This window comes from Mirounga leonina, unplaced genomic scaffold (genome assembly GCF_011800145.1).
Source record: "Mirounga leonina isolate KUSES-001 unplaced genomic scaffold, KU_Mleo_1.0 Mir_55, whole genome shotgun sequence".
Taxonomy (NCBI): domain Eukaryota; kingdom Metazoa; phylum Chordata; class Mammalia; order Carnivora; family Phocidae; genus Mirounga; species Mirounga leonina.
The window spans coordinates 5,976,412-5,989,135 of NW_023270816.1; the positions used below are offsets into that span (position 1 = coordinate 5,976,412).

At 40.8% G+C, this 12,724-nt stretch overlaps 1 long non-coding RNA gene across 1 annotated transcript; it reads right to left on the minus strand.

The window, feature by feature from the left end:
• Positions 1–477: 477 nt before the first annotated feature.
• LOC118001958 lies at positions 478–10,618 on the minus strand. Its single transcript, XR_004676896.1, has 2 exons — positions 10,293–10,618; positions 478–3,091 (listed from the first exon to the last, which is right to left on the minus strand). It is a non-coding gene; the product is annotated as an uncharacterized LOC118001958 (long non-coding RNA).
• Between the last annotated feature and the right edge of the window lie 2,106 nt (positions 10,619–12,724).

Here is a 12,724-nt window from a genome sequence, read left to right on the forward strand (position 1 = left end):
CAGGCTGCTAATGTAATTCTGTTCTGACCAAGTTTTGCCAGGAAGCAAATACAGCTCTGCCTGCAAGGGGAGGGCATCAGTAACCCCAGCAGGGAGGGACTAGAGGAAATCAGGACCTGACCTCCTTCTTTTGAAATAATTGGATACTTCCCGTGTCCACAGTCTAAAACATGGTTAGCAGCTCCCACGAGGGGATTTTTGACTGTTTCCACACCTCTTTGTCAATTCAACTACTTTTTCATCATCTCCAGTCTTGAGCTCTATTTAAATGCTAAGGATTTGAATGGTATTAAACATATTACTGTCCATATTCTTACATGATTTTATTCTTGTATCTAACTTTGTAAATTGAATTTTGTAAATTTAGAAATTGTCTGTGAGTAGTTTAAAAAGGTTTTAGTAACGTATTAAAAATTAAAATCTATTAAGAGAGTTTATGGCAAAATAGATTTAGACCCTCAGCCCAAATTCCTTTTGGTGTGAATAATAACTTTTATTATACAATACGAAGGTAAGCAAATAATTGCAAAGATGAATTTTCAAAGCAAAACAGAACTTTTAGATCTGGATTATCTTAAACCTATGGCTACTGTGTTTTAGAGGTAAATAATATGTAGTTTATTTTTTAAGTTGTCATGTATCAAAGAACAATCTCAGATAAGCAGAAATTGCTTAAATAGACACTATTTCAGATTTTCATTTCTTGCTTTTCTGTTCTCATGAGTAATTGTGCAATTCTACAAAGTTCCACATTAAAAAAAAAAATGTCTGACAAGAAAGAGACCTAAAATATTTTGAAAAATCTAAGGAAGAAGGGCATAATGAGGGAAGGTAATTGGGAGGTAGAAACTGGGTCACAATATGAAACAAAATAGTGTGTGTTTGTTTCTCTTCCCATTTGTTCTGCAATAAACCTAATCCTCCTCAAATTCCTCCAAATATCTGAGTCACTTGTGTTCATGACACAATCTTTTCAGCTTCTATTTGATCTCTGCCATTCTTCCTCTCCTGCTCAAGCACCTAATCCTTCGAATTACCCAGGTAGCCATCCATGTGGCCCCTGCCCACACCCACACCCTGAGCTACTAAAGTGGGGCCCCAGTTGGGGACCGAGGACCCACTTTACCCAGTGGAATTTTCCTCCCAGGTTAGGAAAAGATTCTGGCATGACTTTCGGTCTGCCCTCCACATCCAATCTGTCCTCTATGGGCTCTGGTGGTGATGGCAAGGAACTTTGTGCTTATCCCTTGCATGGGTGACCAGAAAAGCAAGCAAGGCTACCTTATGATCTTGTGAAACCTTTCATTATAGCAAGAGTCTTGGGAACGGATTGCAAAACTGTCAGATTAATAACTATTGCAGTATTCAAATGTGTTCCATCCCTCATCCACTGGTATATTGGTTTTAGAACTTACACTCAAGCTGGGTCCCTTATCACACTTGATTTTAAAACCTTACTTAACTAGGCAGGCCACCTGGCTTAAAGACAGAAACCTAGATTTAAATCCAGGTATTGATGTTAACTGAGTGGCCTCAGACAAGTCAGTGAGCCATTCTGAGGCTCATGGAGTTGACCTTCGATTTTGATCCTATCCTTGTGGAGCTGCTGTGGTGATATGACAAGATAATGTAAGCTCAGGGGATGGACGGATGGATGGATGAATAGATGGATGGTTGGATGGATGGATGGATGGATGGATGGATGGATGGATGGATGGATGGAGAGATGGATGATGGATGGAAACTGTGATGTGCTAGACAAGGATTTGCTGCTGTTGTCTTCACAGAAGTTTGATGCCTAAAGCATGAATTCAGCATCTCCTAAGTGCCTTGTATGTGTGCTAGGTTCTATAAGAGTTAAGTAAAAAGATCTGGTCCCTATCCGCAGGGACTGACAGGTGTGACAAGTGCTACACAGGGACAAACAAAACGCAAGGGAGGATGGCAATATTAATTCCAAATGGGAGCCTTGAAAAGGTCTGATGAAGACTAGCCCTAAAGAGGGCTTACGATTTCTCCAGATGAACATTAAATGCATTCATTCTAGGCAGAGGGAACAGCATAGCAAAAGCACAAAAGCAGAGGGGATGTGGCACCTATTCAGAAAACAGTCAACAGTGTAGTTGGCCAAGAGCGTGGACAAGGAATGGGACTGAGGAGCAGAGGGAGTGACGGCTTGAGGATGCCGTAGGACAGAGGCTTCCCTGGAATCCACCCAATACTGAGCTGAGGCGTGTGACTTCAGGCCGAATTTGATGAGGAGAAGCTGACAGCAAGTGACGTCATTCATTCAGTCACCCACCACTTATTTATCGTTACCTAGAGGTACCAAATACACGAAATACACCGGTGAAGAGGATACAGCCCTGACCTCAAGGAGACTTCCGTGTCAGGGAGAAAAATGGGCAACTGCACCAGAAACCTCCATCCTCGTGATAAATGCTGTGATGGGGTGAGTAGGGAGTGCCAGGGCATCCAGAGGAGAGACAGCTGACCCAGGCTGGGGGAGTCAAAGAGGGAGTTCCAAATTCAAGACTTGCCCACCAGGCCGCAGAGAGGTCCCTGGAGGGAGAGAGTGCAACAGAACAGGGAGAATGGGAAGAGAAGTGCATTTGAGAGACCTCTGTCGTGCTCCAGGTGAGGGGTCAGGGAAGCTCATTTATGACAGTGGGGCAGATAATGAGCAAAAGAAAGGCATCGTTGCATGGACAGCAAGCCCATCAGCTATTTTTTTTTTTTTTACAAACTTCATGAAATGCCGAATGTATTGAAAAAACTTTATGACTCAAACAGAAAACAGTTTTTCTTATTTGAAGTTTTCACTGGTTCTGCCAGCAAGTTCCCCTAATCCTTCCAAATGCAAATTTAATATGAGACAGATGCATTGTGATGAGTAATACAGAAGCCCAACTTCCTTGGCCCCGGTGGGCCGGAGCGCCTGCGAGCTGGCCTGGGGGTGCTGGGCAGTGTCTGTCCTCGGTCGACGCACGCAAACAGGTCTGAGCTCATTTCCTCTGTATCTGCTGGAGCGCCACTGAGTGTGCTTCTCGCCCCGCTTTCCTCTGTGACTATGTTGCCTGTTCCGTTTGCCCTGCACCACCACCACAACAAAAATGGAGATGAGAATCAACTCTTTATTTCAACAGCAGAGAAAGAATTATTTCGTTAATTGGTATATTGATATCCCAAGAACTGCTTACCGTGCCAAGTTATTAAGAATAAGTAGACGAGGGGCAAATTAAACTTTGAATCACCTGTTCCTTTGGGCAAGATACATAAACTAAATTGACTGCAACCAAATGTCATATTATTTACATGGCGTGAACAATTTATTTCCCAAAAATGTGCTCAACAAAAGATTTGAATTTGCTCTTAAGCGTATAATGGATCCCACTTAATAGTGACGCTCTCTGTGTGCCCTTCTCTCTATAATTAAATCATATGCAAAAATGTCACAAAACAAAATAAAATGTATTTATTTCAGCCATATCTTCCCACAGCATGACATGAAGTCTGAAAAAAAGAATCGCTAAGCATTTTTATGCCATCTGTGCTGGTAGGGGATACGTTTCCCAAGCACGTCACTGTAAAATGTTCCATTTTGAATTAAGCATAGTCTACTTATTACTATCTAGTATCTGGCCGAATGAGTACCATGTTGGACAAAATTCCAGATCTGATACAATATTCTTACTTTCCTATATGCTATTTTTTTTTAGCAAAACTAGTCCACCATAATGTCTGTTACTGGATTTCAAGAGATCTGAAAGAGAGGAGTCATCAACATATTATTGTATTTGTGTTAAAATCTCCATGCTTCTTCATCTGAATAAAGTTCCAAAAGTATTTTCTAACAATTGAAATTATAGCTTCTTATAAGCAGAATATGGATCACTGTGACAACTTGGGTAATGACATTATTTGGAGCTGATAATCCCCTGTTGCAGAAGGAGAGCTAACACTTCTCTACAATCAAAAAAACTGTTGTTTCACTTAGCTTATGAAGCATAAAGTTATAGCCATTAAAACTTCTGCTTTTCCAACAAAATAAACCTAAGGCTTTCCTTTGCCGTTATTATGACTAAATTTTATGAATACTTGTAGAAAATTTTATCTCCTATACTCAATAAGGCCTTCTCACAGTTTGTTTATGAGATGTGAAAATCCCATAAATTTATCACGGGGCTGCTTGATTGACTCAGGGAAACACCAGAGTTCCAGCTTCAACACAAATGCAACACGACTTAGCGCAGTCTGCGTGATCCTTCCAAGTTTGTCTCCCAGATGCCATACATCACGTCATTGTTTGGAAACATACGTGAATAATAAAATGTAACCTTCTTTACGAATGAAAAACACTTTATTTTTTAATAAAAGATTTTATTTATTTATTTGAGAGAGTGAGCAAGAGAGAGCACAAGCAGGGGGCGGGGGGAGGGGGCGCAGGGACAGAGGGGAGGGAGGAGCAGTCTCCCTGCTGAACAAAGAGCCCGATGAGGGCCTCAGTGAAGGACTCGATCCCAGGATCCTGAGATCATGACCTGAGTGGAAGGCAGACGCTTAAGCGAGGCACCCTGAAAAGTACTTTATAACTGTGTTGAGCTCCTTCTAGTTATAATCTTCCCAAGTCAATGATATTTAGGCTAAAACCTCAAACATAGCTAAATTAAGAAGATAGGATTTACTTGAAAATAATTTAACATTAAGTTGTCCATTTTAATCATGTTAGAAAAGCTACAATTTTTCTAAAATTATCAGTTATACAGTTTGTCATAAAATCAAGGGCTGGATTTACCTATCTTGATTCTACCCAAAGCTCTGAAAAGATTGAAATTTCCATGGAGTTTTGGAAGTCCCATGTCCTTTAAAACCAACCCCACTATCTCCTGTAAGCCACTTTTTAAAAAATTTAAATTCAATTAATTAACATATAATGTATTATTTGTTTCAGGGGTACAGGTCTGTGATTCATCAATCTTGTATAACACCCAGTGCTCATTACAACACATACCTTCTCCAAAGTCCATCATCCAGTTATCCAACCCCCCACCACCCCCTCCCCCCCAGCAACCCTCAATTTGTTTCCTAAGATTAAGGGTCTCTTATGGTTTGTCTCCCTCTCTGATTTTGTCTTGTTTCATTTTTTTCTCTCTTCCCCTATAATCCTATGCCTTGTTTCTTAAATTCCACATATCAGTGAGATCATATGATAAATGTCTTTCTCTGATTGACTTATTTCACTTAGCATAATACCCTCTAGTTCTATCCATGTTGTTGCAAATGGCAAGATTTCACTTTTTGATGGCTGCATAATATTCCATTGTATAAATATACCACATCTTCTTTATCCATTCATCTGTCAAAGAACATCTGGGCTCTTTCCATAGTTTGGCTATTGTGGACATTGCTGCTGTAAACACTAGAGAGCAGGTGCCCCTTCAGATCACTACCTTTGTATCTTTGGGCTAAATACCTGGTAATGCAATTGCTGGGTCGTAGGGTAGCTCTATTATCAACTTTTTGAGGAACCTCCATACTGTTTTCCAGAGTGTCCCTTAAGCCACTTTTGACGATGATAGTGTGTGCAAAGGTGATTTGTGGACTATTAGATGAGACAAAAAGTTTTCACCCCCAATAATATTATTATGATGATCATGATAATTGTGGCAGTGACTCTTTCCAGTGTTGGTCCCACGTGTTCCCACATGAACACAGTACTTTTTTCTGTGATATTAATTTTATCAACTGATTGTCTTTATTTTGAACATTCTTTTGTACCCTGCCTTTGATATTGACCTTCAGTGTCTTCTGTCTATGGCTTATTCTTCCATGTAACTGCAGGGTAGGGTCCAAATCACAGATGTTGAAGTATCCTATAGGAATCATTAGAGGCAGTCCAAAATACATCTGTCAAAGCACTGAATGGATTCTGCTTGTGTCCCTATTCTAATTCAAACAAACAAACAAAAAGCCCACCCGAAAAAGACTTTGAGTCTTTTTTTTTTTTTTTTTTTTGTTAGTGAAAATATGACTTTCCTTTGGGTCAGCTATGATTCCTTACGTATTCACCTCTTAGATGGAGCTGAGCTTTTCCTCAGGTCCAGGGAGGACCACCTTTACCAAAAGAGCAAATGAATCCATTTCAAATTCTCACTTTTTTTTCTGTGAACTATATTCTCTGGTCACCTACATGAATATTTTCAAATGAGATTTTTTCAAGTGCTTTCCCTTCCTAACTTTCATGGAGTACTAGAGGTTGTGGCCATAATATTCTAGCACAAAATATGGATTAATTTTCAGTCTGAAAGTTTGAAAGTTCACGTACTGATTTTGCCAACTGCAAAGGATGCTGATATTTGAATAAACACTTCCAGAACTGAAGCTAATACCATTCAATGGTATACATGGTTATTTCCTCTTTCTTTTGAAATCCAGAAGGGTAGGTCTACTTGTTCCTAATTTTGTTATTAGTTATTAATTTTTCTCTAGGTGCTCTGCTGAACCTTCTTTGGACAAAATATCACAAAAAAAAAATGTGCAGCAATACGGATTTAAATGAGAAGTTAATTCTGGTCGTACCTTTTTTAATTAATAAAAACAGTCATGATCAGGATACATTACACTGAGCAAACTTAGGATAAAATTAACTACAGTGCATGGCTTCCCATTTGATGTTCAGGAACCTGGTTTAGAGAAAGAAAGGAAGTACCACCATTCTTCAGCCTGGAGAAGACAAGGTGATGGTGGCAGCAGATGGCTCCGTTTCTGAAGGAGATGTGTTCCCTCACCTCTCCATTAAATGTCTTTACATTAAGGGTCATGTGCCTGCAGTTTTCTCCAAGTGCCTCTAGGGGGTAATCTTCCATTTTTGGTAACGACCTCTCTAGTTGGTATGGGACCAACCTCACACATCTTTCAAGGAGAAGCCTTACTCTCTTGTGACATAATCCACTGCCATAGGGTTAACTAATCTTTTATACTCATTATTCTTCTTGTGCCTGATAGCTGGGAAGAGTCTTGCATCAGGTAAGCATACCTCTTAAAAGGCATAGTCTCCTCCATGCATGTGCCTTTACTGTCTGTCACAAACATCCCACCCAGTGGCGGTCACTTCCACCTCTCCAAAACCAGAGCTAAGCCTCTTCTCAGCTCTTCTTCTATAGGGGTATTCCAGTTCCCTCACCTTGTACAACTTAGATCTTTTTGTTCTTCCTCTTATTCTCCTATTCACTTTCATCTGTAGCCTATACTTAATCTGGAAATCTCCATATTATCTTATAACACAGCTCCTAAATGTCATTTTATCAAATGAACTACAGAAGTGAAAGGACTTCACCTGTGATGATAGCAAAATTCTCAGAAATTGTTAGGTTTGCTTTTCTGTGGAACATGAACATTATGACTTTTGCATCAACAATTAGTAATGTAGCTCATTTAATTTGGTTTTGATATTTCAAAAGACAAAAAAATGCACGTCCAACCATAATTTTAAAAACAAAACAGAACATGTTGGTGGCTACTTTAAGAATCATTCAGTGACAAGTAGTATTTTGAAGAAATGGTCACTATAATGTGATATTGCCTGGGAAGAACGAACTCCCAAGGGAGGAGAATCACAGTGCCGATAGTAACAGCATTGGCAGGCTGCTTACTGAATCCCGGGCTGTGTGTTAAACAATGTATCTGCTTTATCACATTTTATCTTCACCACCCAATGAGGCAAGTATTGCTGTTCCTACTTTACAGATGAGGGAACCGAGGCCCAGAGAAGTTATACCATTTGCCCACGATCGCATAGTATTGGAAGTGGGACTCCCTCAATCTGTGTGCCCTAAAGCACAGAATCCTATCCATTCCCATTGATGTATCAATAACAGCACGACAACTACAGGTCTTCTCAGTGGCAAAAGGATTCACTACTAATCCAGAAATAAAATAAACTTTCCCCCCAATTTCTCACGATCTCTAAATCTATACTGGTCAGCTGGAACAGCTAGGCAGTGAAAAGGCAATGGAAGTATATGAAAGGGTGAGAAGAAGAGACAGGAAAACTTAACAGGTTGGAAAAGAACCGTCCTTCCCTGGAGTAACGTGAGCCTATGGGTTATGAGGTCCTTGTGGAAAGTTGACCTCAGTTGGCCCAGATTGGTAGCAGTGCCCTGAGGACACCTCTCCTGAGAGTCTGGAAGAGTCAGCTCTCCCCGCTGGCCGCACATGGGTGGTGGGGAGGGGGCATTTTCCACCACAGACTCTACCATGCAATTATTTTTATGTCAAAATCATAAGAAGACCTTGGACTTGGCACACAGTGTTAATAGACCTGCACCGAGTTAGGACCCTGTTTGTCCTTGGTCTTCTCCTCAGCAAGAGCCCCAATAAATATGCAAATTACAAAAGTGTCTTCCAAACATAAAAATATCTTTCCTTATAATCCCAGGAAGCTCTTAGCTTCTACATTTTATTAAAGCCACAGTTATTATTTTAGAACAAGGTCTTGTGCCTTCTTGGTATATACTTAAAACTTGCAAATCTCTTTTTAATGTCTTAAATTTGCAGCCAGCATTGGAAATTTGCAATTACCCTACCTTGGTCAACTCAGAAGGTTTTACTCCCTCAACCTAAATATGCCAGCCTTAACTTCACATGCAATTCTCTAAATGGAAGTTACCAAAAATACAACACAGATAACTGAATTTTTTTCTACTTCAGTTATTTTAATTGCCTGAAACTATATTTTGCTTAGACATCAGGGTAAATAGGAATTTGCCCCAGAGAAAGCCTTTTCGACCCAAGTCATTGAATGATTTTTATTAGTGCACACACACACACACACGTGCGCACACACACACACAATCTGAGAATACATAAACACTTCAGCAGGACTTTTTCCTGGGAAAAAGAATACAGCATGCATTGATTAACACAATTTCTTGCTTCCTTCTCTTTTACTGGAGCCTGAAGCCCAGATGAGAGAGCTTTGCTGGGGAGTCAGGAGATCTGGGTTCAGGGCATGCTTTTGGCACTGAAGAACTGTGTGATCTCCAGAACATTCTAGACTTCTTGCCTTCAGTTCCTTTCTTTAACACAAACATCAGTATGCCAATTCGATTTTAAAATATTCACAGACTTGACCTAATCATTTTTTAATACTAGGGACTAAACCTAAGAAGATAATTAAAGACAGGAAGAAACATAAATACCTAGATATTTTAAATGTGTGTTTAATAGTTATGGAGAGACGGAAATAAGTTAAATGTCCACCAATATAAAAATGGTCAAATAAATTATGTTTTATTACTATGATGGAATATAATGTTGCCATTTAAATGAATGAGAGCATTTTAAGGTCATAATAAAATTATCAAAATATAAAATCAAGTTAAAAATCAAGGTATAGGGGTGCCTGGGTGGCTCAGTCGTTAAGCGTCTGCCTTCAGCTCAGGTCATGGTCCCAGGGTCCTGGGATCGAGCCCCACATCGGGCTCCATGCTCGGCGGAAAGCCTGCTTCTCCGTCTCCCACTCCCCCTGCTTGTGTTCCCTCTCTTGCTGTGTCTCTTTCTGTCAAATAAATAAATAAAATATTTTTTAAAAAATAAAAATCAAGGTATAGAACATATGTGATAGAGTCTTACTCGTGCACTAATGTGTGTGATTAAGTACACACAAGGAAGCACATAATGGCAGTGATGGCTATTTCTTGGTAGGGAGAGGATACATGACTGTTCTCTTCATCCTTTGCTTTGTTTACCACCTCTTCTACAATAAACAGTATAATCAGAAAAAAAAAAGTTACCTTAAAAATTAAAATATTGGCTTGAGCTAAATTCTCTCTAAATTTCTTTACAATTTTAAACATTTATTCCATAACCAAAAAAAAAAAAAAAATTCAAAAGTAACACATAGGATTTGGAATTCCCAAAAACAGTCCTCAGGACAGAAACATTTTGTGCCATGGTCCCAGCTCATCCAGGGCAACACGGTAGAAGAGCTGCGTGCTGGGGCCATAAAGATCCCATAACCCCTTTTAGGAACCCCCAATACGACTGTTCTCCATCATGACATAGGTTTCCTCCTCTAGACTCTATCTTTAGGCTTTTGAATCCTGCAATAAGGTAGGAGCATCCTAACTTATGTAAGAATCATCCCTTTGCTCTTCTATCTCCCCACACATTTCAAATGATTTTTGCCTCCAGACCTCCAGAACATGGGATAGTGATTCAAGTCTCTGCTTCCCTTTTTATACAAAATGCTTTTAAGGTCACTCTTTCTACACTAAAAAGCAGAAAAGTACCTTAGTGGGTGTCTGGAAGTTCCCAAAGCAGCAGTCCCCACCCACACTTGACCAGCACTTCGTGAGTTCCTGGTTTAAAATTGTAGAGTGGTGGTGTCTAGTTCCTCCGCGATCTTCAGGCTTTACTCTGAGCTCCCAATGGTAAAGATACTTAAATGCAGAAAGGTTGGCATGCGTTCCCTTGAGCAGCTGCTAACTGAACATTTATGACGAGGCAAAAAAAAAAATCCAAAGTAACCAAGTAGTTCTTTCACTACCCTTTGTAAGAGAATGCATGACTCAGGAATGCACAGCCATCCACAGTGCTCCTCCCAAAAAATGCTGTTGACCTGGAAATGATTTCTTATGTGAAATCTCCTTTCCCTCTGGCTTAGAGGGCATGTTGCCATCCAGTCTGAACATGGAACAGAGGAGCGAGAATTTGACTCATACCATTTCCAGCTCCCAGTGCCTAGTCATAGGATCATAGACACATATTCTACTGCATACCAACCCATCTACATTACCTTCCTGTAGAGCCATAGCAAAGCCATGGCTAACTCATGGAAAGGGTTCTATTATAGGGACCATTCAGGAGAATCGCAGACTCCAAGTTTGTCAGTTGTCACTCTCAGGTCAGGAAATGATTTCATGTATTCAACTTATACCTCTCATAACAGTGTGTCAGTTTCTTACTCAATTTTCACTCAAGGTGGAAGATAGCTGGGCATTATCTCTATGACTATTATTGCCATGACAGTCACTGTGGCTAATGGTGCTGTGGCCACTTGGGGTGCCTACCTTTACCTCAGTCACCTCCTTTAATCTTCACAGCAATCATAAGTCGGAGGTCTCGTGTTTACCTTTTTATACACAGGCAAATGAAAACTCAGAGCGATGAAGACATTTGTCCAAAGTGCAGCTAGTTAGTAGCAGAGCTAAAATAGCAATCCAGGTCTCCCACATCACCTACTTGTATAATTGAAAGCTACTCATTTCCCCCTTTCTTAATCTTCATTAGGCGAATTGTCCCAGACTCTCATCCTATTTCCTAACCCAGAACTCTATTCCTCTAAATTCGTTGCTGATGTTGTTTGTTGAGAAGAAGGGGCACTAGATTAGTATTTTCTCTGGAACCTACTCTTTTAAGACCTGCCCTTTGGGTTTGATCTGAGGGGTTGGGGGAAGGAGAGTTAATTTTAACTCGAGGGTAACAATGTCTGCTCCAAAATCTCTCAGGTTGGAAGGGGCTAAGGAGAGTCTCTTGGAACTGTGTTTGCAGAGTAAGCACAGAATTCTTACTTAGATTGTACACTTATTTGAGTCGGTTTGGTGGGGAGAGACATAGAAAGGCCACAGTACGAGGTTCGAGGGTACCCCCACCCAGCCACTTTTGATGCTACCAATCCTGAGGAATTGTGGGCAACAATTATTTTGGGTGGAATACTTCAGGGGATTTCTCTAGAAGCCCAAGGGGTGCATGAAGGCACTAGCTGCTGGAAATACAGCTCCTGGGGCGCACGATGGGGCCTGGGAGAGGTTAGGTGTCACACAGCACGTGAGCACAACATGACAGAGTACTAAGCCAGATGGGATCCGAGTGACATCCATCAGAAGAGGAGGAGTAGCTCTGCTTCCTCAGGTAGCATTTCCATCAAAGGAGCTCAGCACTTTTCAATTATAAGCCAACATTTCGCTTCTGGGTCAGGATGGGTCAGAAGATAAATTGGCTTTTTCAGTTTTGAATTTCCAATCTTGGAGACTAGAATCCTTTCTGATTTAATGTTCCAGTTCTCCTAGGGCACCTGGGTGGCTCGGTTGGTTAAGCGACTGCCTTCGGCTCAGGTCATGATCCTGGAGTCCCTGGATCGAGTCCCGCATCGGGCTCCCTGCTCGGCAGGGAGTCTGCCTCTCCCTCTGACCCTCCCCCCTCTCATGTGCTCTCTCTCTCAAATAAATAAATAAAATCTTTAAAAAAATAATAATAATGTTCCAGTTCTCCTATGCAAAGCCCAGGTAACACGTCTTTTCTGTTTTTTCTGGGTGCTTACCTAATTTAGGGATTTTGACTTCCAAGTCCAAATAACCTTACTCAGAGGAATAGCGAAATACAAGTAGATGAATTGAGTGATTACAAAATGTTAGTTGCTCCATCTTGTTTTCCCCTCCCTGTGGGGGCTTCTTCAATCTGTCTGCATACAGGCACTCACTTCGTCTTCACTCCTCCTTCACTCAGCTCCTTCATTTCCTCAGGTGGCCAGGGCTGTAATTGGCCACAGAGGATGGGCAGGAGAAGCACACACATGTCCCTGGTCCTCTTGCAGTTACAAGAAAAGTTGTGCACTATCCAAGCTGTGTTACAAGAGGTAAAACTGTCCTACTCCTTAATAGACACTTTTCCCCGTGAATGGAAAACAAAGGAAGGTTCTGTGTGTTCACCAGCTGTCCTGCAC